The sequence below is a fragment of the Panthera uncia genome, chromosome B1, assembly GCF_023721935.1.
Source record: "Panthera uncia isolate 11264 chromosome B1, Puncia_PCG_1.0, whole genome shotgun sequence".
In the NCBI taxonomy this organism is placed as follows: domain Eukaryota; kingdom Metazoa; phylum Chordata; class Mammalia; order Carnivora; family Felidae; genus Panthera; species Panthera uncia.
The window spans coordinates 130,618,075-130,643,187 of record NC_064811.1 but is presented as its reverse complement, the minus strand read 5'-3'; positions in this window follow the sequence as shown (position 1 = coordinate 130,643,187).

The window sequence follows — 25,113 nt, the reverse complement described above, 5'->3', positions numbered from 1 at the left end:
CTTCCCTCTTCCCCTTGCATAGTCTTCCTTCAGTGTCAGAACACCTCATGATGGGACATGACCCTTTCGTGAGAGTATTCTTCTCATTTCTTTGAAAATTTAGACCAGAACTTGTTCCATGCAATTTCTTTCAATCTATGAACTGGACATTCTGATGTTATTGTTTCACTTTAAAAATTATAAACTTGTATTATTTCAATACTAGAGTTATGCTATCAGCTTAATTATATGAAAGAATTTAAAAAGTCTGTTTTACAGTGTTGTAGATCACAAAGCATAAAATTCTCCATTGCTTTTTTATCTTTATGGAAAAACGCAAACAATTTATTTTGGAAGGCTATTTGTTTCAGCTTATTTAGTCAATTTAGTATGGTGAGAAATATAAATTGGTTTTTTTTTCATGACAATTTAAATTTTATTCTATTCTTTATAAACATGAAATAACTTTCATAATTACCCTTTATATAATATATCTGTCACACTTAACTAAACCTTGTTATATATGCTCTTTGGTAAGAGGCATATGTAAAGATAAACAAACCATTATATTCTGAATATTTAAATAAATTTGATCATTGCATTTACCTATAGTATTAAATTCTTATCGCAAAATGCTTCAAATTTTTCTTGACAAAACGAAAATTCATTTTCGTTTCAAAATATGAAATGTATGACTATGTTGAATGAAATAGATGTGAATCAAGATTTAGATTTAAAGGTTGGTTGTTTAAAAACTGGTTAACTCATTGGAGAGATTCTTTTGGAACTGAATTTACAGTCTGGGAAACCTACTGAATTTGCAATAGCAGAAAGGTGTTTCTGATTCTCTTGGTAGGGTTCTATATATCAGAGCATGCAATATTCTAATGATCTCACTTATATGTGGAATATAAAAAAAAGGCAAACAAAAAATCAAGTTCCTAAATACAGAAAACAATTTGGTGGTTGTCAGGCAGGGTGTGAAGGTCGGGAGGGAATGGTGATGGAGTGAAATAGGGGATGTGACGTAGAACCTGGTGAATGTAGTTAATACTATTTATTGTGTATTTGAAAATTGCTAAGAGGGTGGATCGTAAAATTTTTTGTCACAAGAAAAAAGACTTTTTGTAACTATGTGTGGTGACAGATATTAAGTAGACTTGTGATCATTTTGCAATACACACATATGCAGAATCATTATGTTGTACACTTGACACTAATAAAATGTTATATGTCAATTACATCTCAAGAAAGAGAGAGCAAAGGAAAGAAAGAGGGGGTGGGAGGGTGAGAGGGAGGAAGGAAAGAAGGAAGGAAGGAACTAAAGGAAAGAAGGAAGGAAGGAAGGAAGGAAAGAAGGAAGGAAAGAAGAAAGGAAGGAAGGAACTAAAGGAAGGAAGGAAGGAAGGAAGGAAGGAAGGAAGGAAGGGAGAGGGAGGGAGGGAGAAAGAAAGAAAGAAAGAGACAGAGAGAGGGAGGGAAAGAAGGAGGGAGGGAGAAAGGAAGGAAGGAAGGAAGGAAGGAACTAAAGGAAGGAAGGAACAAAAGGAAGGAAGGAAGGAAGGAAGGAAGGGAGGGAAGGAGGAAGAAAGAGATACTACCACATTTGTCTTGCAATTACTCTGGGCTATAGGAAGCTGTGATCTGTACACAACGTGTCGAATTTCATTAGGAGAGAATATTTTCAAGTCAACAAGGTTAAGCAATGGTATTATTTATTGAGCCCTGAAACCATTTCCTGCCCCTCGAGGAACTAGTTGTCTGTGTTCCCACTTGTGAAACTTAGTTTCCACTTAGAAAATGTCATTCTTGATGCACGGTTGAAAGGCACATAAACACAAATATTCGAACAGATAAAGAAAGATAAAACAAAGAGAAAAATCATTTTCCATGAATTCATTACTCGTTGTGAGAACATTCACAAACTTAAGAAGAAATTGTTAAAATGGATTTGAAAGCGATATCGGACTTATTCCTTAAAACACATAATGTATGTATAATTGTGCGTGCGCGTGCACACACAGGCACACATCAGGCCATGTTTTTTTTTTCTTTCAATATATTTCTGTGACCATTTCTAAAAACGTCTTTTCCATGTTAGCGGGCTGTGAACACTTAAGGAGGAAGCTCCAGTCTTATGAGAAACAGCCAAGTGTTTGATTTCATGTAATGACATAATTAAGATAAGAGTATTTGGTACATTCTCTAAAGAAAAACGTAACAGTGTTTTACTTAAAGAACACACAATTATCATGGTTGGAAGAAGCACATATACACAAAATAGTCTCTGGCTGGTCATTTCAGGAGCATTAATGCTAAGTATGCTGAAAAACGCAAAGCAATCGACTGGTTTGTTTAAAGAGAATTGAAAAAAAAATCAAGAATAAATATTTCCTTTCTTTTATTTCTCAAAATAAAGTTTGGCTTATATTTTCTTTGGTGAGTTAAAGAGGTCTTTAGTATAGCCAATTATAACTATGTGGTTAGAATATGAATTATGAGTTCAGATATGAAGCAATAACTGTGGGAGATTACTTGGTATAAAACCTCTCATCCAAAGATACAAATATGTGAAGAAAAAAATAGTGTTCTAAAAACAGAAAATTTCACTGCAGGTGCCTGCTATTGGCAATGTCATGTAATAAAGTAGTTGGCATTGATCTATGTTTTCATAAACCCTGTGGTATTCTGCAGGCTTATTAGCAAAGTGTATTTTGTAAAGTTGCAGGCTTAAATGTCTTTCTAAGGGTGAGTGCTTCTCACAGTGAAGAAATAAGAGTCCTCTCGCTTTTTCAGCAGTTGTTATAAATGGCTCTCGGTGGGTTTGGAAAAGAAGGCAGGTCTAAGATAAAACTGACCTTAGGATACTTGGAGGTCCTCCACCACCTGTATAATATCAACTTTAATAGTCCTGTAACATTCAGTATTTGGGCCTTCCTCATTATAAGTTAATGGAATGGCCAGATTTGAGCGCAAATTGCGTTACTAACAACTCCTCCACTGACCATATATCATCCCAAGCCTTAATAGGAATGACAAGTAGCAGCACAAAGGCATCGCAGGATCAAGGCTTAAACAGCTTCCATTGCTGGTTCTAGGATACCAGGAAACCCTAGTCTAGGTTTTATCCATTTCAATTTTGACACTCTTTGTTTCAGTTATTTTAGCACAACTTACCTTTGCTTGCTTTTTGCGATACCTAACATACAAGGCAAATAGTTAGTCAATGATTGTTTTTATTCCTTTAACATAATGTTCTCATTTCCTTATGTCATCTTTTTATGTTATTTTGTAGGGTTTTTTGTGCAAAGCTGCCATTAGAATCAAATTTGTAGATGGTACAGCGACTATATTGAATGCATAAAAATCGTTGCCTTAGAGCATCTTATAATCTAATGTTTTACTTCATTATGGTCTATACTGAAGAGGCAAAAAATCAAGTCCTCTAAATATGTGAGATGTAGGCCTCTATATCACTTCCCCTTAGACTTTATTAACATAACTTATTCTAAGAACAGAAGAATTTCTGAAGTGCCTGGTGGCTCAGTCGGTTAAGCATCAGACTCCGTTTCTGCTCAGGTCATGATCTCACAGTTTTGTGAGTCCGACCCCCACATTGGGCTCCACGCTGACAGTGCAGAGCCTGCTTGGGATTCTGTCTCCCTCTCTCTCTGTTTCTCCCCCTGCACTGTCTCTGTCCCTCTCAAAATAAATAAATAAACTTAAAGGAAAAAAAAAAAAAAGAACAATAATTTCTTTCAGGAAGCAGCCAGTAGCCTAAAAACTATCAGTTCCACTGAACTTCAAGGTCTAGTTAGTAGCTGAATCTGGTCAGGACCCCACTAAAGAGAGTCATGCCAAAGGTTTATCATCTCCAACAGTGTACATGGAAGATAGCACACGTAATGACAGCATATACCCTTGATGGAAATTTTAATGATGTGCCTGTGCTTATGGCTGGTTACACTGAGGAATGAGCCATACTCATGGCTGGCTATACAGAGGAATGAGCCAAACTCTAGCCATGCCCTCTTTCTACGACCCTTCCAAGCTACCCCTGTTCTCCAATTGTTATTTATCCTCTGTTCTTTTCATTCTCTTCCACTTTAGACTAATCCCGTTAGGATCGGTACCGATGTTAGAAGTTTTCCAGCTGGGTGAAAGAATATATTACATTTCATAATTATGCATTACTGAAGCATTTGTTTGACTCACTACAGGTAGAAATAAATTGAATATGCCAACTTTCCTTACTAGTTTAGTGATAATTTGCTGATGTACTCATATTTTCTGCACTATATTATGGGGTAGATATTTGAAAAATATGAAAACTGAAGGCTAAAAATTGGATTCTACTGACCCACTTCTGCAATTTGTATTCCTTTTCGATATCGTCCATGCACACTGCTATAGGAATTGATGAATAAGAGAAAATAATCAGTTTAACAAGATTTTGATTGGGTTGCTCTCATATGGGAGTCTATATGACAAGATGCTTTCCTATAAAGTTATAGCATCATAATTCTATATTCAAAGACAATATGATTGTGTATTTGTGAAATGAAAAGATTTATAATCATTTCCTTTAACAAGAGAAACATTTCTTGATTTTGTGCAATTTTGAAAGCAATAGAAATTATTATTGCATATCTAGAGTTATTTTGTGACTATCTCAGAACCCTATTTCAAAGTATTTCTGAAGTACTTATTTAGTTATAAATCAGGTAATACCATCATAAGAAACTTCTGAAAATTAGTTCTAAATTAGGTGGTATTGTAAAAAGATTCCTTATGAAATGTAACTGGAAATTATTCATGTTCCATTAATCTAAATCACACAAAATGAATCCAATTATAGTGACACTAGAAACATTCAGTTTAAAAATGGTGCTTTTATGCTAATTCTCAAAGCTGGCCACAAATATTTGTCAGATTTGCTGGTAGACTCTACTGTTGGGTCCATAATAGATGAAAAAGGAGAATGCTTATTTGAATAGAGACAAGTCATGCTTACAAAATTTACCAAAAAAAAAAAAAAATGCTCTTGTAAATCATAAATTGGACCAGATATTTATACAATATACTCAACAGTAGGTCTAAGGGAGTCTAAGACAGATTCCCTAACTGAAACACATTTTAAATTTTGGTCAGTTGCAAACTACTACCATCTGTAGGATCATCTTTTGATATTCTTTCAAAAAGATCATGCTCTTCATGGTTTTTGGTAGAAGAAACAAATTGCTGTAATATAGGAGTCTGTGCTAGTGATGAGTATCAGTCACCAGGCAATTTGGAAGTCTGCATTTGAAGAAGTAAAATTGTAACATCACTAGAAAATTATGAAAATAAATGTTGTAATTATGTTTTAGCCATGAAATATGAATTTGCCTTTGTTCTTAATAGATTTTAATAAAGATAAATAATGGAAATTCAGTAGCCATTAATAGTATGTTATCAGTCGATCTAATTATATCAAGTCCCTAAGAGCTTCTAATTTCTAAAAGCTTATTTCTCCCGGATCGCTAGCAATCATATACATTTGGGAAACTTAAAAAGAAATGACTTATACTAAAATCCGTTGAAGGTTTTTCTATCTTTTTACTGCCAGAGTACTAATATTAAGAAGTTTTATATTTTTTATTCTTAGGATACGACACTTTTACAGTGACTAGTGTAATATCTGATGAGGAAACTTCGTTTGCATCAAATTTGATTAGCATGTGCCTGTGTGTGTATGTAATGCAAAAGTGAAAGGTTAATTGCATGGAGTTTGATTCTGAACTTTGTTGGTTGATACTCTCCACTATAAACACCTGTGAAAAGGATAATAGTGCAAAAAATATGTTATCAAATTATTAAAAGCACTGTATGAAAAAAATAATAATCACTCAATAGACAATAATTGTTTTACTGATTATTATTGTTTTTATTGGGACAAAGTGTACAGGATGGCACATATATAGACTTGCTTTTCATTTTAAGTCTCTTCATATTCTTTGATTTTCTTATTATGTATATTTATAATTTTATTACTAAATACTAATTATGTAGACACTGCTGTAGTACCTAGGCATTTATTCCCTAACTGCCCACTGGAAGGCCATTGGTGTTCTAGGACAACAGATCTATCAGACTAGAAGACTAAAAGAGCCACTCTAATAATATCATTCCTATGACCAAGTTCCCATTGCTGAACTTCCCTTCTGGCTGAGGCTTTAGTTTTATTGATGAAGTTCCATTTAGTTCCTATTCCTAAATCTAAGCTTCTTTGCCTCCCTTCCTAGAAAGGCTTTGACCAGTACTGAGTTTTCAGGAGTGGAGCAGGCCTCGTAGCAAAACAGGCTTGGGTGAATAGACTTTTGTGTGCTGGGAGCAAGACAGAAAGCAACATGAGTCATGAGAGAGAGGTGGGTCTATATCTCTGGGACTGGCTGAGCTTAGGAAAGAAATCAAGGACCATTAAAAAGTCAAGGCCAAAGTTGTGGGCAGTGAATAAAACCAAGATGCAAAGCATAACATGGAAAGAGAGAGAGAGAGAAAGAGAAGAGTTTAGGCCTAGAAGTGTTCCCCAAAGACGTGGTTTGCAGCCTGAGATACACTTTCTTACAGAGCATGCACTGGAACCTGTTGGGGGCCCATAGACACTTTGGAAAGCTACTGCCTTCAAGCCTTCATCCAGGAGTTAATCCAATCAGCCTTTTTGATTCCTGGGTGCAGGATCTCAGTGCTGACTATTTACCATTTAATAGTGTTTAGCATTTAAAATTCTTTGAGCACACTGATCCAAATAACATGGCTTCAGAGGCCAGTTTCCTCTTCAAATATCTCTGCTTGGAAACTCACTTCCGGTAATGGCAGGCCTATTTTGCTCCCAAGAGCGAATATCTAATCTTAACTCTCTTCCATGTGCCCCACACCCCATCTTTGTTACTATTATGAATTCTATTTCTACGATCTACGTGAGGATGCAGGCCCAACCTTGCTTTTGCCACTTTTCCTCCAAGATTTTGCGATCCTGTAAATATCATCTTGTTGCTGGCTAGACTAGGGAGACACCTGGGCCCTGAAGTCTCCACCTAGCCCGTCCTCCGACATCACCAGAGGCTCTTGGTCTCACTACAAGAAAGAATTCAAGGACAGACCAGACACAGGCCTGAGCGATGCAAGTAGGAAAGTTTATTAAAGTTAGAGTACACTCTGGAGATGTGAGAATGAGTGAGCTCAAGGGAGAACCAAGCCTAGGTTTTGGGTCTGTAATTTTTATTAATAGCTGTTAACTAGGGCATGGGATATCTATTACTTGGGTAAGGGATTTTGGGGGGGCAGGGTTTCACACCTTTTCTCCCTTACTTGGTCAGAGTTTCCGGCCTTCATTGTCTTGGGCCTGTTTGGTTTATACCAACTTCTTGTGGCTTTGCTTTTGGAATGCTTCCAGTACAGGTTCTAACTTTCCTGATAGCTGGCCGTGACTCATGCTCTGCTAGCCTCCAGGCACCCTGTTAAAGGCTAACTGCCTACTCTAACAATCTCACTGTCTAAAGCTGGTGTCTACTGAAAACTTCTCGTTCCAGTACAATCCATACCATATATTCCATTAACATGTCTTCCTCATTGTTGAAATCCCTATACATTCTTTCTATTGATGCTTGTTTTATTTATTTATTTATTTATTTATTTATTTATTTATTCATTCATTCATTCATTCGTTTGTTCATTCATTTTTAAATATTTATTTATTTATTTATTTATTTATTTATTTATTTTTACTTCTTCATACCTATGTGAATTGCAATTGCTGTCATCAGTATATGCTTTGGGGTCATATTCCCTTATACCTGCATGTCTATTGATTGGCTCTTTGGGTTCTAAAATATAGATATCTTATCCAGTATATTCAAGTAAATGAGGGTTTATCATAAGAGTATGCTTGCATGAGCAACTAGAACCATAGAATCATAAAGAATCAAAGTATCCATATGGACAAAACAATAAAATATCAATCACTCCTGAATGAGTCACATAACATTTTTTCTATTTCCCTTCACATCTGTTTCCTTTATTGACTATCTTTACCTGCTAAATTGTAATCTTTGTTCCCCCATGATTTGCCTTGTATTTCACTTTGACTTCTGTGGTCTTTCTCTTTCTCCTTCCTACCTGTTTTGTTTCAAATATCTCTTCAAATCGACAAAATTCTTAGTATGTTTCTCAGTTGAAATACCTGGTCACCAGCTAAAATTCTTTACCTACATTTCCTACAGGGTCACATATCATAAGTTATATGTAAGAAGTCTATGTTCAGTTTATTAAATTGGCCATGCTTGGATCAGATACCTAACACTGGACCAGTTTTACCAAGGGAGAGATGGGATCACAGGATACAATATGGCTGCGTAGGCCCATTGTCTCAGAAGGGCATAAGGGTAGCATGAGGACTGTGGTATCTCTCATGTACTGTTCTTGTGAGGGTATTTATTTCCATGTTCTGAATTGTAAGAACTGACAGCACATTTTCGACATCATATGGTGGCAAGGAAACATAATTTCATTCTTTTAGCTATCTTTTTGAACCAGATTAATAAGAAGTGTTATTTGGGGGCTTCTGGGTGGCTCAGTCAGTTGAATCTCTGACTTTAGCTCAGGTCATCATTTCATGGTTTGTGGGTTTGAGCCCCACATCAGGCTTTGTGCTGACAGCATGGAGCCTGCTTTGGATTCTCTGTCTCTCTCTCCCTCTCTCTGCCCTTCCCCTGCTCGCATTCTCAATCTCTCTCTCTCTCTCTCTCTCTCTCTCTCTCAAAAATAAATAAACATTAAAATTTTTTCAATGAAAAATGAAATGTTATTTAGACGTATCTAGAAAAATTGTTTTTAGTAGTTATTATGTAGATGAAAATGATATAAGGCAAGTCATGTCTTTGAAGCTAATTATTCAAGAAAAGCTAGATTCATCAGTAAGTAACCCATATAAATTGAACAGCAGCAGGAAGACTGGTTCTTACAATTTTTATCAGCTGAAGATGATAGATTTGTGTGCTCCATAATTAATCAGCTTTTAAAAGCTTTCAGATGATTAAAGAGAAATACCTCAGAAGCCAAATTTCCTTCCACAGATGGAGACTTATGAGGCAGTCTTTAATGAGGAAAGTATACCAAACATTGTAGTGGGAGCAGCAGAAAAGGCTCTCTGTAAAATGCAGCTGAGAATGAGTACAGAGTGCCATCATTTGGCAAGCATCTTTAACATCTTTTAACTCTTTATTAAATGTTGAGATGCAGACAAAATAATCAAACTAGAGATAAAAACTGCTGCAAGAGAAACATTATTTATTAAAGTAAATCAGTTAAAATAAATCAATACTGTTATAATTCATACATGCTTTACCCCACTCCCAAGGAAAAAGAATGCATGCCAATATTCAGTTATGTATTGTCAATGCTTTTTTACACTAATTGTATTTTAAAAAGAAACTTCCAGATCTTGATTCAGCAAGCATCAAAGGAGGAGCTAATGGCATAAGTAATTTCTCTAGATTCTAAGGAAACCTGCAAGAAAATGAAATGAGACTTCTAGGATATCCCTTTCTACATAATATACTGGACTCAAAGCAAAGCACCATGTCTGTTAAGATCATTGTAGAATTGTTTTCATCACTAACCAACGGCCTCAGTGAGAAGTGCTAGAAAAATCATACCAAATTCAGTATCCGTAGTAATTTAGGGATATTGCCAAGGGCGATGTCTGCTACTCCACAAGGCATGTGCTCCCATTCATTTATTTTCTTTCTTTAAATTTTGTTTTTAACTTAGTTGTTTGTTTTAGAACTCTCTACAGCCAACGTGGGGCTCAAACTAATGACCCCAAGATCAAGAGTCGCTCATTTTTCCGACTAAGTCAGCCAGGGTCCCAAAAAAACATTCTTACATTTGAAATAATTGCTTGATTTTTAATTTTTGTGGAAACTTTGATGAAATAATTAAGTATGAGAAGAATTTCTCCCCACTCTTCTCTCTCTCCCTCTTGCTATTGAGCAATGTCAAGCCAGAATTGAGGTCCATCTACGGTAACTCAGGATCCTCCAATGTGCATGTCTGTGTGCATTTACCACACTGGCTTTGATGTTTGTGCCCATTTTCTTCTTTCATCTTGACTCACCCACTCTTTATTTTGAGATTTGTAAGCCAATCCAAATCCTTTATGGAACAAAGTGGTAAATAAATAAATATATTGGTATTCTGCGTTGTGGCAAGAATACAGTCAGCCACTTGTTCTAGTTTATGTTGAGGATCAAATCTTTGAGACAGATTGGTTATTGTGGTCCATGGAAGTAGGACCTGGCTATATAAACACTGTCTCAATAACACCATTATTATCAAAACAGTTGAAAAACTGTTTTACTTTCTTAAGATTATAGAAATGCCATTAAAGAAGCTAATGTCACAAGTTTGGACCTGTCATGTCTATCTTACTTGCCAAAAATAACTATAGCACCCTACTATCTAAAGGCTGCTCACAGGGGGATTCAGCTTGGTTTCTTGGAAGAACATAATTGACTGAAACAACATACACCTTCATATCTATTTTTGCTTTTTACAGTAATTCTTTAAATTTGTGCAGAATTCCTTGTATAACTGCCTTTGAAAACACTCTGAAAAGAGGTTCCACCTAATTAATTCAGGATAATTGATGGAGATGTATTAAAATTGGAAAGAATTAAAAATTATGGACTATATCATGGAAATCTAATTATGTTATTGCCAAGTACTTATGGGAATAGGATTCATAAGCCAGCAGCAAAATGCCAAATACAAGGTGTGTAATATTCTGCCTTTCCAGAAAAATTTTTTTTAATTGTTTTTTGTCTTATGAATAATAATGATGAATACATTTTAATGTAATAAAAGTATCTTACTTTAAATGTGTGACACTAATTTCCTTTGTTTTTATTTTCTTACTTATTTTTATTACTGTGTTCATAAGCCCTTCTTCCCCTGATGACTTAAATTTAAACTTGACCACAACCCCTTCTGAATTACCCCCCAAGGTTCAGTATTCATAGAGATTTTAAAAAATAATGGATTTTATTGTATCATGAAGCCTTTTTTATGATCTGTTGATCTGAAATATGCTGAAAAACGACTATTTAAATCTCTAACTAATTATCTTTCTAACGATACTTGCCTGGTGTAGTACGTTAAATGAGTTTACATGGAATTAGCTTCTTAGTATTCTACCGGCAGGTTCAAAAATAGAAAGTTTGGCATTATTCCTACAAATGAGGCTTCAAGAGAGCAGGTGAATTCATAAAAGGAAGCCCAGGGTTTACGGGAAGGTGAGCATACAGGAATAATTCTTGTTAAAAACACCTCTACGTGTTTTTCATGTCACTCTCACTTAGCTGCCCGGGAAGCCACACAAAGACTTTCTGTTTCATGCACAGGACCAGACTCAAAATATTTATCAAGCTTTTCTAAAACCATACACATAATTCGCTGAATGTCTAGACAGGAATAATTAGTATTTAAAGGAAAGGATAACTTAGGATGAATTGTGAGTGCTGGTGACTGGTTGATTAAACGTGTATAGATGTTTTGATATTTAAGTTCCATGAAAAACATCGGTTTCCTGAGCTTGTCTAACTCCCGAGGTTCTATTTCCACTGTCCACCGAGCTTTCTCTCATTATTCCCAGTCTGAGACTCCACATCTGTCAAGCTAATTTGCTTGCTGTCATCCACTCATGAGATTTGCCTGCCTCCTCAGTACCATCATGTATGATTCGCTTTAACTGGAATTCTCTCCCCCACCCCCCACATGGCTGATCATTTCTCTAGTTTCCTTCAAAACACATTCTCTGCAGCTTACCCTATCTGGATACTTTCCATAATTGGTTCACCCTTACTCTGTTCTTCTCCGCAATAAATAAATATCCACGACTTACAGGGAAAGAAATGTTTGCTCAGTACATTCTCTATGTGTGTTTCTTGGATCTGTCACGTCGAATGTATCTAAATTTAAGAGTCGAATCTCTGTACATACCCAGGTTTTTGTACACATTGGTATAAACTACCATTTTAATTTATGTAAGATCATTATCTTCAAATTTTTAATTTCCCTTGTTTATTGGTCCCATAAGTTTAAATGAATATGAGAAGTATTATATGAAAAAAAGTTTCTAGATCAAGTAAATTCAGAAGGCCTCTCTGTTCAACAACGTTGAGTCAGTTTCCCTTACTGCCGAACCTCCTGGGGCCATATATGTGCTGCAACATGGAACCCTTTTAAGTGGGCTATAGTATATAATGTTTTCTAAGCCTATGTAGCCATAAAAATTATTTTTTAATGTTTTATAGACTGTCATTGTACCACTTTGGAAAATGTTATGTCAGTCAGTTAAATGTGACCCATCAGTTAAGGCTAGAGTCTATGATAATACAAGAAATGAGATTTAACATTTGTTTTCATTTCATAGATTTAGTTATTTTTCAAGCAATCTTATTCATAAAACAACCTAGTAAAGTATTTAGGGTCATTTGAGGATAATTTCTCTGTTATACTATTAAGGGATTTACTGATTCCATATGACTAATGATAGTGTTAGTTCTCAAACTCTGACTGTTAAATTTCAATCCCTGATGAACTCGAACTGCATACAACTACTCAGTCTTCATGCCCATGAAATCTGTGGTTCAAAGTAATTACAGATCTATAGCTGATAAGTTTTATTGACATTTCCTGGATATTGATAAAGTTTTAATAAAAATAAATAGCATTTTGTCTTCCAAATGAGGGGAAAAGAATACAATCCTCAGAGGAAAGAAATAAGATTTAAGAGAAAGAATAAGTAAAATATATATAGTTTTATGTGGTCAAAATATTGACCTTTGAAATTGTATCCTCTATAATTCATTCTCTGTTAATTTTAATATTTTAACAAAACTGAAATAAATCATATTCATTTCTAGAATTGTGTCCTAAATTTTGAGCAAATGATACATAGTGTTTTTGAAATAATTTTAAAATATCTATATTTAGCAGTATGTTAAGGTCTCTGTTACATGAATTAACATCCAGTCAATAACTAAAGGTAGCTCAGAAATAATAGAGAAGCTAAAGCCAGACTTCCTCTCTCAGATAAAGTGGAACTTTAATGTCTGTCCTCTATCTGGGCAGCATGAAATCTATGCATAAATAAAAATTGTGGTTCAATTCCTTTTCTTATGGTTATCTTTATTTTCACACCAAACACCTGCTGATTAGAAAGTCCCATTCTGTTTTCATCTCAGCTTCTTGAAATAGGCTTCTAAGATACATTCTTGGCTGATGGGCATTCTTGATATCGTCTCCTCCTTTTACTTGCAAACTCCCATCCATCCAATAGGACCCTCAATATTCTTCAAAACTCAGTGTTCTGTAGGGAGAAGACTGCCAGACTGGAAACAAGATTGAAGCACAGGCACCAGGGAGGAAGAAGTTACATTGGCTCAGGTTGGAGAAGTCAGTGTGTAAACCAAGAGAGTGGAATTATGGAAAGAGAACAGTGGACATGTTTGAGAGATTTTAGATACATAGACTCGATGGGGTATAGTGAGTAATTAAATCTGAGAACTATGGAAGGAACAAATCTGATATTTAGATTGCATATTAAAAAAATGATGACTTTCATCCAGGTGGAAATCATAGGCAGGAGGAAGCAGAAATCTTTTTGGAGGAAATAGAATTCTGTTGGACAAAGGCATAGAATTGCCAGGTAAGATATTTATTATGATCACACATACTTGGAGATCAAGAGGTAAACTTAAAAAGGAAGTTGAAAAATAAAGGTTTGGGAATCACCAGGATGTAGATGATAGGTAGCATTATAAAAGGAAAATATGGAAGGGAGTACAGCAAAGAGCCTTGTACACAACCTTTGTGAAAAACCCTTGCTTAAGACATAGGTAGAGGAAGAGGAGCTCCAGCAGGAGATTGGAAAGGATGGACTGGAGAGAGAGGAGACAGACCAGGACTATCTGATCTCAGACACCAAGGCAGACCAAGTTCCCGGGACAGTCAATTGGCAGCAAAGCACAATAAAGCAGGGGCGTTTGGGTGGCTCAGTCAGTTGAGTGCCCCACCCTTGGTTTTGGCTCAGGTTTTGATCTTATGGTTCTAGTTCAAGCCCCGTGTTGGGCTCTGAGCTGACAACTTGGAGGCTGCTTGGGATTCTCTCCTTCTCTCCCTCTGCCCGCCCCCTGCTCCAGCATTATCTCTCTCTATCTATCTATCAAAACAAACAAACAAAGACTTTAAAAACACAGTAAAGCAGTTATGGCACAAGAAATGATAATTTAGACAAAATATAAACACTGATGCTTTATAATCCATAGAACTTTCCCCCTTTTTACTTGTCCACTCCACTTATCCAGAAAGCATAATTTGTTAATGTTTGGTAGATAAACCATACCAAAATTTTGTATCACGTATGTAGATAAAATCGATAAATCATAAGGTAAACTTCTTATACAAAATAGTAAGTGGCTCTCTTTCAGATGAATTAAATGTCATGCAGTAATTTGTGGTTCACATTTTAGGAAGTTTTCCCACAATTTGAGGGGGAAAAGATCCAAAATAAGCCATTATCCAAATTGTTATCATAAGTAATATCAAATGTTTCATCACATAGCAGGGAAATATATGGGATTGTCTGTCTCAGGGTCAAACATTCTAGTGTGTGGTGATTTCTTTATTACTAGTTAGCAATGTTTTGCTTCTGCCAAAGGTGGCAAGAGTAAATAGAAGAAATTACTTGGTAGACAAAGCGACCTGGCTCACAAAGTTTGCAGACGTGCTTAAAAAGTTTGAAGTTTAAAGCTTTGAAACCTCTTTTGTGTACATGGTTTCTCTCTGTTGTAGTCCATCAGAGCGCAGAGAAAAAGGTCAAACACTTCTCGCATCTACTAGTGTTGATTTGGAGAATGAAATTTTAAATTCATTTCACCGTGAAATTTCAGAAGTGGGACAACAGGCTGTTTAGTTCAGGCAGCAAGGACGGAGTTATTGACAGTCTTCTGCTTTTGAAGGGAGAGTGGGCAGTGAAATCATGCCTGTGACAGGGCTGAAATACTTTTTTGTTCAGAGATGCAGTCTCTACAGTCTGAATAGCTCCTCATGGTGTAGAGTCCCTTAACCAAACAGTGCTCCTTGCTGCCTTTCATTTCTTTGAAAAGCAGTTTCACAAAGACTCTGAACTAAAAAAAAAAAAAAAAAAATTAGAGATCTCAAGAAGCATATCTACTCAATCAATGATATCAGAAAATGCAGCTTGGTGTCGTTCTGCATCCAATTTATAACTGAATCGTAAAAAATGCTACAGGTATTTTACTCATTAATATACTTGGGTTATTTTCTCTCAACTTTTGGAATCTTCCATTACAAAAGTAGTCGATTTAACAAAACTGAGTTAAATGTTCACTTTCAAGTAACTAAATGTTAAACTGAAGACAGGGAAAATTCTATCTTCTATGGAGCAAATCAGGGTTAAAGAAAATAAAGGCAGTGAAAAATCACAACAGGGTGTGTGAAATTGACAAGGTAGAAATATAAAGGCTGAATATACACTTATTAGTAAAGTAGAATGGATGTAATCGGTTGATCGAGAGAATTTAGTCTGAACTTAACATGGAATGAAGGCCACCAAGAAGGAAACATGTTTCTCTGTCACCTTGTTACCTAGTAGACAAGTTAGCATTTTTGTAACTGAAACTCAGATATTAGGGGAACAAGTGACCATTTTGAAGAAAAATGCTATGCAACAATGAAGAATGCCAGCTACTTTCAGAAATGTTAAAGAAGATTCTGTAAAGTCAAAGTTAGTTTTAGTAATGGTGATACAGTCAATAAAGTCACAGTTTTTTACAGGATTTTGATGTATAGTTTTTAATGAAATCATTTTTAATGTATTTTCTTCATGGTTTGTCTACCCTAAGTAGCCTGGGGGAGAAGCAGGATTATTTACATGACTAGAGGCATTAATATGAAACTTGCAATTCCAGTAGGTTCATGTGGATCTGATCTAAAACATTGCAGAATTGGGTCACAGGTTTGTATTTTGTAGTTTTTTAATCTGTATAAATGCATTCCGTTATTTCCTTAAAAATATTTGATATATTCATGCATCTATTTATATTTTTGTCAAAAAGTATTCTGTTTTAGACCTCTAGGGGGAGAGGGTGGCTGGGTGCCTGGGTGGCTCAGTTGGTTAAATATCTTGATTCAACTCAGCTCATGATCTCACAGTTCGTGAGATCGAGCCCCTTGTTGGGCTCTGCGCTGACAGCATGGAGCCTGCTTGGAATTCTCTCTCTCCCTCTCTTCCTGCCCCTACCCCACTTTTTCTCTTTCTCTTAAAATAAATAAATAAACTTTTAAAAAATCCTGTAATGAAAGGCATCGATAAATTTGGCTATAAAAATGAGAAACTCTGGGGCATCAAAGTATATCACAAATAAAAGGCAAATAAGCCATGAAAAATATTTTCTAAAATGATTGCGGACAAAACGTTTAAAAGCTCATGTTAATTAGTAAGAGAAACATGGACAAACCAGTTATTATTAATATAATTTCTTTGAATTTATCCTTATTAATTAAATATTGACATCACAATACAAAGTTACACAATTAAAGTGAGTCCAATGTGTTGTAAGTAGCTATAAGCTCTTACTTGTTTGCTCTTTCTTTTGTTTTTCAGAAGTGATTCCTTTATATTCCCATTTTTCTCTAAGTATTTTTGAAGCATAGCAAATAATTGCTCAGTGTCAAAGAGTCTAGTTCCATTTCCAAAATTAATTTAACCGTTGATCTCTTTGCATTACTTTCCTTACGTTTTTGTTATTTTTCTGAGTATGCCAAAATTAGGTTCTTAAGAGTACAGCTAATAGAGATTGTGTTTTGGTACAGACCAAGTGGAAACATTGAGTCATCTAGAACTAACATAGAAGAAGGAATTATTTACTTTTGAAAGCATACCTTAGAACGAGTGTCTATTTCTTACATCAAAAAAAAAAAAAAAGAATTTTAATATTCAGCCTATTTTTCTCATACTCTTGAGTGTTTGTCTACTGCAGCATTTCTAGATGTTTCTTTAGACTTTGGAAAAGATGGACTTACTATGAACTAAGAAAACATGAGTTTCAGGCTTTCTCACTGGCACAGGCCTCTCTTTCAAGCCCTCAGAGGGCATTTAGCCAGGTGTTCATGTGACTGTTTTTGTTAAGGGTGCAGAAAAAAAATACCTGAAGTACCGTCCTCTGCCTTGCCCCTGCCACTCTAACCTCTGCTCGGGTCCCATGTCATTAGAGTGGCAGACACTTTGAGGGACTCCAAAGGGAAGGTTAGGGAAGCTAACTTTGGTGGGCTTTCTACTTCACAACCACATCTGAGCCAGAAGTTCTTGCTGGCTGCCTAGTAAGTAAGACAGCCTTCTTCTTTAATTTGTTTTTTTTCTTTTTAGAGAGAGAGAGAGACAGAGTGCGTGTGTGCGTGAGCTCAGAGGGAGAGAGAGGGAGAGGAAGAGTCTCAAGCCGGCTCCACGCTGTCAGCACAGGGCATGACGCAGGGTTCAAACTCAAGAACTGTGAGATCATGACCTGAGCCGAAATCAAGAGTCAGAAATTCAGCCAACTGAGCACCCCAACATGGGCTTCTAAGATGTCTCTTGGGTGGAGCCCCCAGTGTTCTGACATGAAAATGCAGGGCCATATATGTCCTATATTTTCCAGCCCCAGCAGTATGTGGAGAGTAGAGAAAAAAAAAATTGAAAAAGCATGGAGCCCAAACAAATATGTGGAAAGTGGAAATTTCTTTTCATTAGAGACTTAAAATTTTAAGTGGAGGATTTTATTGTCATCAACGCCTAACCAAAGTTTCCCTGCTATCACAAATATATATTTTTTAATTTTTTTAAGTTTATTTATTTTGAGAGAGACAGAGAACGTGAGTGGAGGAGTGCAGAGAGAGAGAGAGAGAGAATCTCAAGCAGCCTCCTCACTAACGGAAAGCTTGAACCCATGAACCATGAATCATGACTTGAGCCGAAACCAAGAGTTGGACACTTAACTGACTGAGCCACCTAGGTGTCCCTCTCAGTAATATATTTGATAATACAAGATATATAATTATAAGTGCTTCATATGTTTTTTTCCTCTTTTGCTGAGAATCTCACTGAATAAATTGTATAAGAATTCCTCTGTTGGTTGGGAACATATCTATGGCAATATTGCAAATAGTGACTTTTGCCTCTTCGTGAACAAGTAGGTTTTGTGCACCTTGACCCCTTCGAGAAACACAAAGTACCCTAGCATCACTGACGCATCTTGTCTTGATAATGTCTGCTGGTTCCAGAGGAAATAGCATGCAAACTTGTGAGTAGAAGAGCAAAACAGCCATAGATTGGAAGTGCTGTTGACACATTTCCTACACATATTCATCACTGGTCAATATAGGCAGTATTAGACCAATTTGGTTATGCAAGTGTGTTGTTCAATACAGTGAGGAAGCACCTTTAAAAACCCTGAATTGCTTGCATGTATCACTTATATTCAGATTAATTTTGTATGTGTGTACGAATTATTCATCATAAGCAAATTCAGAAAAACAATTATATTTGCATCCTAAGGTTTATTAATAAATGAATGACGTTATTTTTAGAGTTTGCTATGTTGTAGTTTTTGCCAAGTGTTTAAATGTGTACTTTATTGTCATTTCTTTTTTATTCTAAACAAATATTGGCTATTATTCTTAATTTTTACATTCTTTTGCGTAAAGAAATCTCAGAATGGGAAACAGACATTTACTTTGGTGAAAATCCTCCAGAATATTGCAGATAATAGCCTAGTGTTAGATTACTGGAAGAGCCTATGCATTATGAAAAGTTATAGGGAAATAATGCAATTTTCAGAGCTGCACCAAAATGTATGAGTCCATTTACATTTCACCCTTTTTTCTGTAGTGAATTAAGTGAATAACCCCCAGCCACCCTTTATAACACATTCATATCTTTTTAGTTAAGTTCCCCCAAATTATTCTGGTATTCAATTAATATATGTGTGCCATACAGCAGATAGCAAAGATAGTAGCTTTGTTGATTCAGTAGTTGAAAATTCCACCTGTATATTGTGAGTCTCCTTGTATGAAGCCCTGGAATGCAAGCATTCGTGCTAATTAGTCATGTTGAAGTGGCCTCGTTCCTGAGCTCGACTCATATATAGCGCACTTGGTATTTTTACCTGAAAGTCAAATAGGCATCTCAAACTTAGCTTCAATTCCTTGGTACCATCCAGTGCCTCCCTGCAGTGTTATCTGGCTCATTGAAAGAACCAGCAGTTGTTCAAGCTAAATCCCAAAGACATCATTTCCTCTCTCTGTCTTGCCCTCCACACAATCTTCAATCCTTCGCTAAGTACTGCTAGTTCCAACATCACAGTCTATTTAGAATATATCCACTCCTCTCTGTTTTCATTTCTACCACTCCATGCCAACCCATCATCATCCATTTTGTGGATATGATGTAAATTTTTTGTCCACAAAATCTCTAATGATACTCAAAAGCTGATACACCCCTTACCTTGCACGTATTTGAGTTGGCATTTTAAAGATTTTATCATAAATTAATTCACTGGAAAGTATATAATTTCTGAAATACTACAAATATTACATTTTAAAATAAATCTGTTTCAGGGAATCTAATACCATAACAATTTTATACCCAACACTATTCTTTAAAAAGAATTGATAAACAGGGGCGCCTGGGTGGCTCAGTCGGTTAAGCGGCCGACTTCAGCCCAGGTCACGATCTCGCGGTCCGTGAGTTCGAGCCCCGCGTCGGGCTCTGTGCTGACAGCTCAGAGCCTGGAACCTGTTTCAGATTCTGTGTCTCCCTCTCTCTTTGCTCCTCCCTGTTCATGCTCTGTCTCTCCCAAAAATAAATAAACGTTAAAAAAAAAATTTAAAAAAATAAAAAAAAAAGAATTGATAAACAAATGACCCTTTGATGTTTGGAAATTTTCCTTTGTATCTTTTTTCCTTAAACTTATATTTTCATTCCACTTCCCCTCAGAACTTTAAACCAATATAAAAATCACTTCTGACCAATATATCATATTTTTCTGTGAAAAAGTATGTATGACAGCTTTTTATGACTTTTTATGATCACAAGGATCTAAAAAAGGTTCCAAATTATTGGTACATGAATTGATTAAAACACCAATGTACTAGACATTGGTGAAAGATAGACAGTGGGCAAAAGATAATGAAATTAAAAATATAATTTCATTTTAAATGCATAGCTTAATGTTCTGAATGTTTTTTCTTCTTCACATGTGCATGGATAAATACTACTTATTGTTAAAGTGAGAATGTTTATTATCAATTATAGGTTTATCCGTCACATTTTCGATGCAAACACTGTAACCCTCTTTCATATAAATAAGTAGATGGGAATGGAGAATAATGAATTATAGCAACATCACTACATTCATTGAACTGAATTACATGGCAAAAATCATAAAGTGGCCCACGAAAAACGTATATAAAGATTGATCCGCTCACGCTCAGTTGGTTCCGTCTGCAATTTTGTTGAAAGGAACATTTGGAAATCATCTGACTTGCAAAAGACCTTTTTTTAGTCAGTGAAATAATTTTCATCCTTAATATCTAGAACAGTATTTCAAGTTGCTCTCCAGTGATGCTTGGAAGGATTGTACAACCTGGAACAATGCTCTATGTAAGATTCAGGGTGATTAAGAGGTAAATTTTCAAAGAAGGAAGCCCTCTCAGGTAAATCAGTTCTAGAAAACAATGCAAATGATTTTTAAAAGCAATCCTTACTTGCATACTTCTTGGAATATCGAAGGAAAGCCCAGGTGTGTCCGTTGAAGATGTCTATGTGGACAGCTGCAAATAGCCTCCACCCTGGCTGTGCTCATGCGTGCAGTCTTAATTTTTCGTTGCCATTTTCCACAAAGTCACCACGACCATTTTAAAATGCAAATCAGGTGTTGTCGCTCTCTGCTTAAAACGCACCAATGGCTTTTCTTTTCCAGTTATGGTGGTCTTGGAACAGGAAAAGCCCTTTCCTGCTTCAAAGCCTTTGCCTTATGGTTTTCTTCAAGTTGGAACTTTCTCCCAGTTTTAAGAAACGCTACATTACTCTTGTCCTTAAGATATCAATTCACCGATTCCTTCTATGAAAGGGTTTTCATAACCACCCCATCCAAAGTAGAACTCACATTATCTATCCCATTGGAGCCTTCTTCCCTTTATAGAAGTAATCAGAATCTGAGGGGAAAAAATACCTTTTATTTAGGTATGTGTTTACTTACATATTATCTGTCACCACCATTACACTATAAACTCTTTGAATGACTGGTAAATGGCACCATGTGTTCAGGAGCACATAATAGGTGCTCAACAAATATTCGAGTTGGAATGAATGAATTGTAGCTATATTTTGTCTTCTCTTAAGAAATGAATGAGAGGGAGATGGGTAGGAAAAGTGAAGGTGCCAAACAAAGAAAGGAAATTGTTTTGAATTCCTGACATATAGTCTCTGGAGGGCAATTGTTTTTCAAATTTTTTAATCACATGTGAATTCCTTACACAGTTCTCTAGAAAGCTCCAAACAGCTGAGGTAACTACCACACAAATACTGTGGGATTCTATTACACTTGTAAAGAAAGCTTCTTAAAAAGTATTAAATGCTTTTAAAAAGGTTATATGCAAACAGACTTGGCAAATATACATTTTACCCTTATCACATAAGTATTTAAATTAGTGTGAATAAAGTCTTAGCATAATATTTCTTGAAATTTATATTAAATACTGTTTATTTGTGAACTTTTAAAATGTGTATTTGTCTGTGTCTGCCTACACTCATAAACACAAATAAATGTGCATTGTATAAGAAATTGATATTTTCTCATAGTTAATATATCCAGTATTTCCTGCTATCGTGTTATGTATCCGATGTTTATGATAAGAAATACCGATACAGAACTTCCTTCTCTTAATTTTGAAAACAGGGAGCACCAGCCTAACTTATGCCCATATTTATTAAATAAAAATATGTGAAAAGCTGAATAAGTCATTGTAAAAGCAAATAACATTTTTATATCTAAGCTTACTCATGGAAAATGTATGTTTTGTTATTGTTATAGTTTTAAATAATTGTATTGTCAGTGAGCCATGAGCTTGATTTTCCTAATAGCTGTAATAACTTGTGGATCAGATATTAAGATGAAGATAAATGATGTTTTAGAGACAGAGTGACATCTTTTTTTTAATCTTCTGTTCCAAATATTCTCCAATGAGTGTATCTACTGTGAAATCTGAAGTGTTTTTCCTAATATTTAAGATGGCTTTTTAACTTGAATGTGTAGCTGTTTTCCAATTCAAATCTTGTACCACTCCAGTAAGGGAAAAGCTAAATGACTAATTTTAAAGTAGTTCATCTCCAAGTAAATAGTTTGAGGGAATTATTGGCATTTGAAATGCTTATCTGCTATCTCCATAAACTCTGGAAGGAAAAATAAGGTAAAATATGCAATAGTCCTTTTAACTAAGAGAGAGCTATCATTGTGCAGAAACTCTGAGAAATGTGATGGATGTAACACAGATGTGTTCAGGTTCAGATGTGTTCACTCCTTCATTTGGAAAGTGAATTCCCAAAGAACTAATAAAGTCTTAGGAGGAAAATCATCGAAATAAAATAAAATAAAATAAAATAAAATAAAATAAATAAAATAAATAAAATAAAATAATAAGATAAAATAAAATAATAAAATAAATAAAATAAAATAAATAAAATAAAATAATAAAATAAAATAATAAAATAAATAAAGATATTTATTTATTTTAGATAAAGATAAAGATAAAACAGAGTTATTTGAGTTTGGAAGGAGACCTGACTAGGTACATGAAGCCTGGAATTGTGTACAGGAATTACACCAAATTTTAGGGGAAAACATTGCAAAAGTCCCCCTAATAAAATCTGCCACCTTTCTGCCTCCACTCTCACTCTCCTAAAGTGATCTAGCAAGTAACACTTCCACACAAGATTGAAGAATGTTTTGTTATTATCCAAATGACATTGAAAGGGCCTCAGAAAAATCCAAGAACGTTCTTGGATGAAAAGCAGTACATAGTTCCGGATAAAACTTGATCAGATTTTAAGGATAAATAAACAGAAGCGACAGCATGCACATCAGACAAAACCCACATAGGTCTGTGAATATATTCCATAGCAAAAAGAATTTAAAAAAAAACATGCAATATGAAAGATTCACTACAGAAAACATAAGGAAATTTCAGATAGCATCTGCTTTATGATCTTGATAAAACATAATTATTGTGAAATAAGGAAGGAAAGGGAGATGATCAGACCACAGTAGTAAGGGATTAATAATGAATCAGCCTATAAGCAAGCAGATATTTAAGTGAATTGAAGTAAAATATTTATGGAACATTTTTAAATGCGGCTATTTTAAAGGAGACTTTAAAACCATATTTGGAAACTAAGTAATGTTATTTGGAGGGATGACTCAATAATACTTGAAGGTCTATAATTATTTTAAGTAATCAGTCAATATATGTAAATGAAGTATTTGAATGCATCTAAAAAACATTTAGTGATAATAATTGCTTAGATTTCTGTTACTGAACAGTGACAGCCACAATGATTTTTATTCATGATTCTTTTCTCCCCTCCTTACCCATAGAAAAACTTGAAAACTTCCTGACTCTGACCTTCTCAGCAAGATGAACTCCAGCAGCCACCTCCCTTGGGGCTGTGTTTATGGTCTGTGATGACATCTGCCTCTACAAGCTGGTGTGGAAATTGATGTCAGAGGAATTTAGTTGATCCAAACTAGTTCTGCTCCCAAGTAGCTGTGTGGTGGTTTATAATTGTTATGAGGCTGGAATTCTCTGCAGATTCCAAACTCAACTCTAAATTTCTGAGAGATATAAAGAAATGGAAAAACATTCCGTGCTCATAGATTGGAAGAATAAATGTTGTTAAAATGTCAATACTACCCAAAGCTATCTACACATTCAATGCAATCCCAATCAAAATTGCACCAGCATTCTTCTCGAAGCTAGAACAAGCAATCCTAAAATTTGTATGGAACCACAAAAGGCCCCGAATAGCCAAAGTAATTTTGAAGGAGAAGAACAAAGCAGGAGGCATCACAATCCCAGACTTTACCCTCTACTACAAAGCTGTAATCAGCAAGACAGCATGGTATTGGCACAGAAACAGACACATAGACCAATGGAATAGAATAGAAACCCCAGAACTAGACCCACAAATGTATGGCCAACTAATCTTTGACAAAGCAGGAAAGAACATCCAATGGAAAAAAGGCAGTCTCTTTAACAAATGGTGCTGGGAGAACTGGACAGCAACATGCAGAAGATTGAAACTAGACCACTTTCTCACACCATTCACAAAAATAAACTCAAAATGGATAAAGGACCTGAATGTGAGACAGGAAACCATTAAAACCCTAGAGGAGAAAGCAGGAAAAAAACCTCTCTGACCTCAGCCACAGCAATTTCTTACTTGATACATCCCCAAAGGCAAGGGAATTAAAAGCCAAAATGAACTATTGGGACCGCATGAAGATAAAAAGCTTCTGCACAGCAAAGGAAACAATCAACAAAACTAAAAGGCAACAACGGAATGGGAAAAGATATTTGCAAATGACCTATCGGACAAAGGGCTAGTATCCAAAATCTATAAAGAGCTCACCAAACTCCACACCCGAAACACAAATAACCCAGTGAAGAAATGGGCAGAAAACATGAATAGACACTTCTCTAAAGAAGATATCCGGATGGCCAACATGCACATGAAAAGATGCTCAACGTCGCTCCTCATCAGGGAAATACAAATCAAAACCACACTCAGATATCACCTCACGCCAGTCAGAGTGGCTAAAATGAACAAAACAGGAGACTATAGATGCTGGAGAGGATGTGGAGAAATGGGAACCCTCTTGCACTGTTGGTGGGAATGCAAACTGGTGCAGCCACTCTGGAAAACAGTGTGGAGGTTCCTCAGAAAATTAAAAATAGACCTACCCTATGACCCAGCAG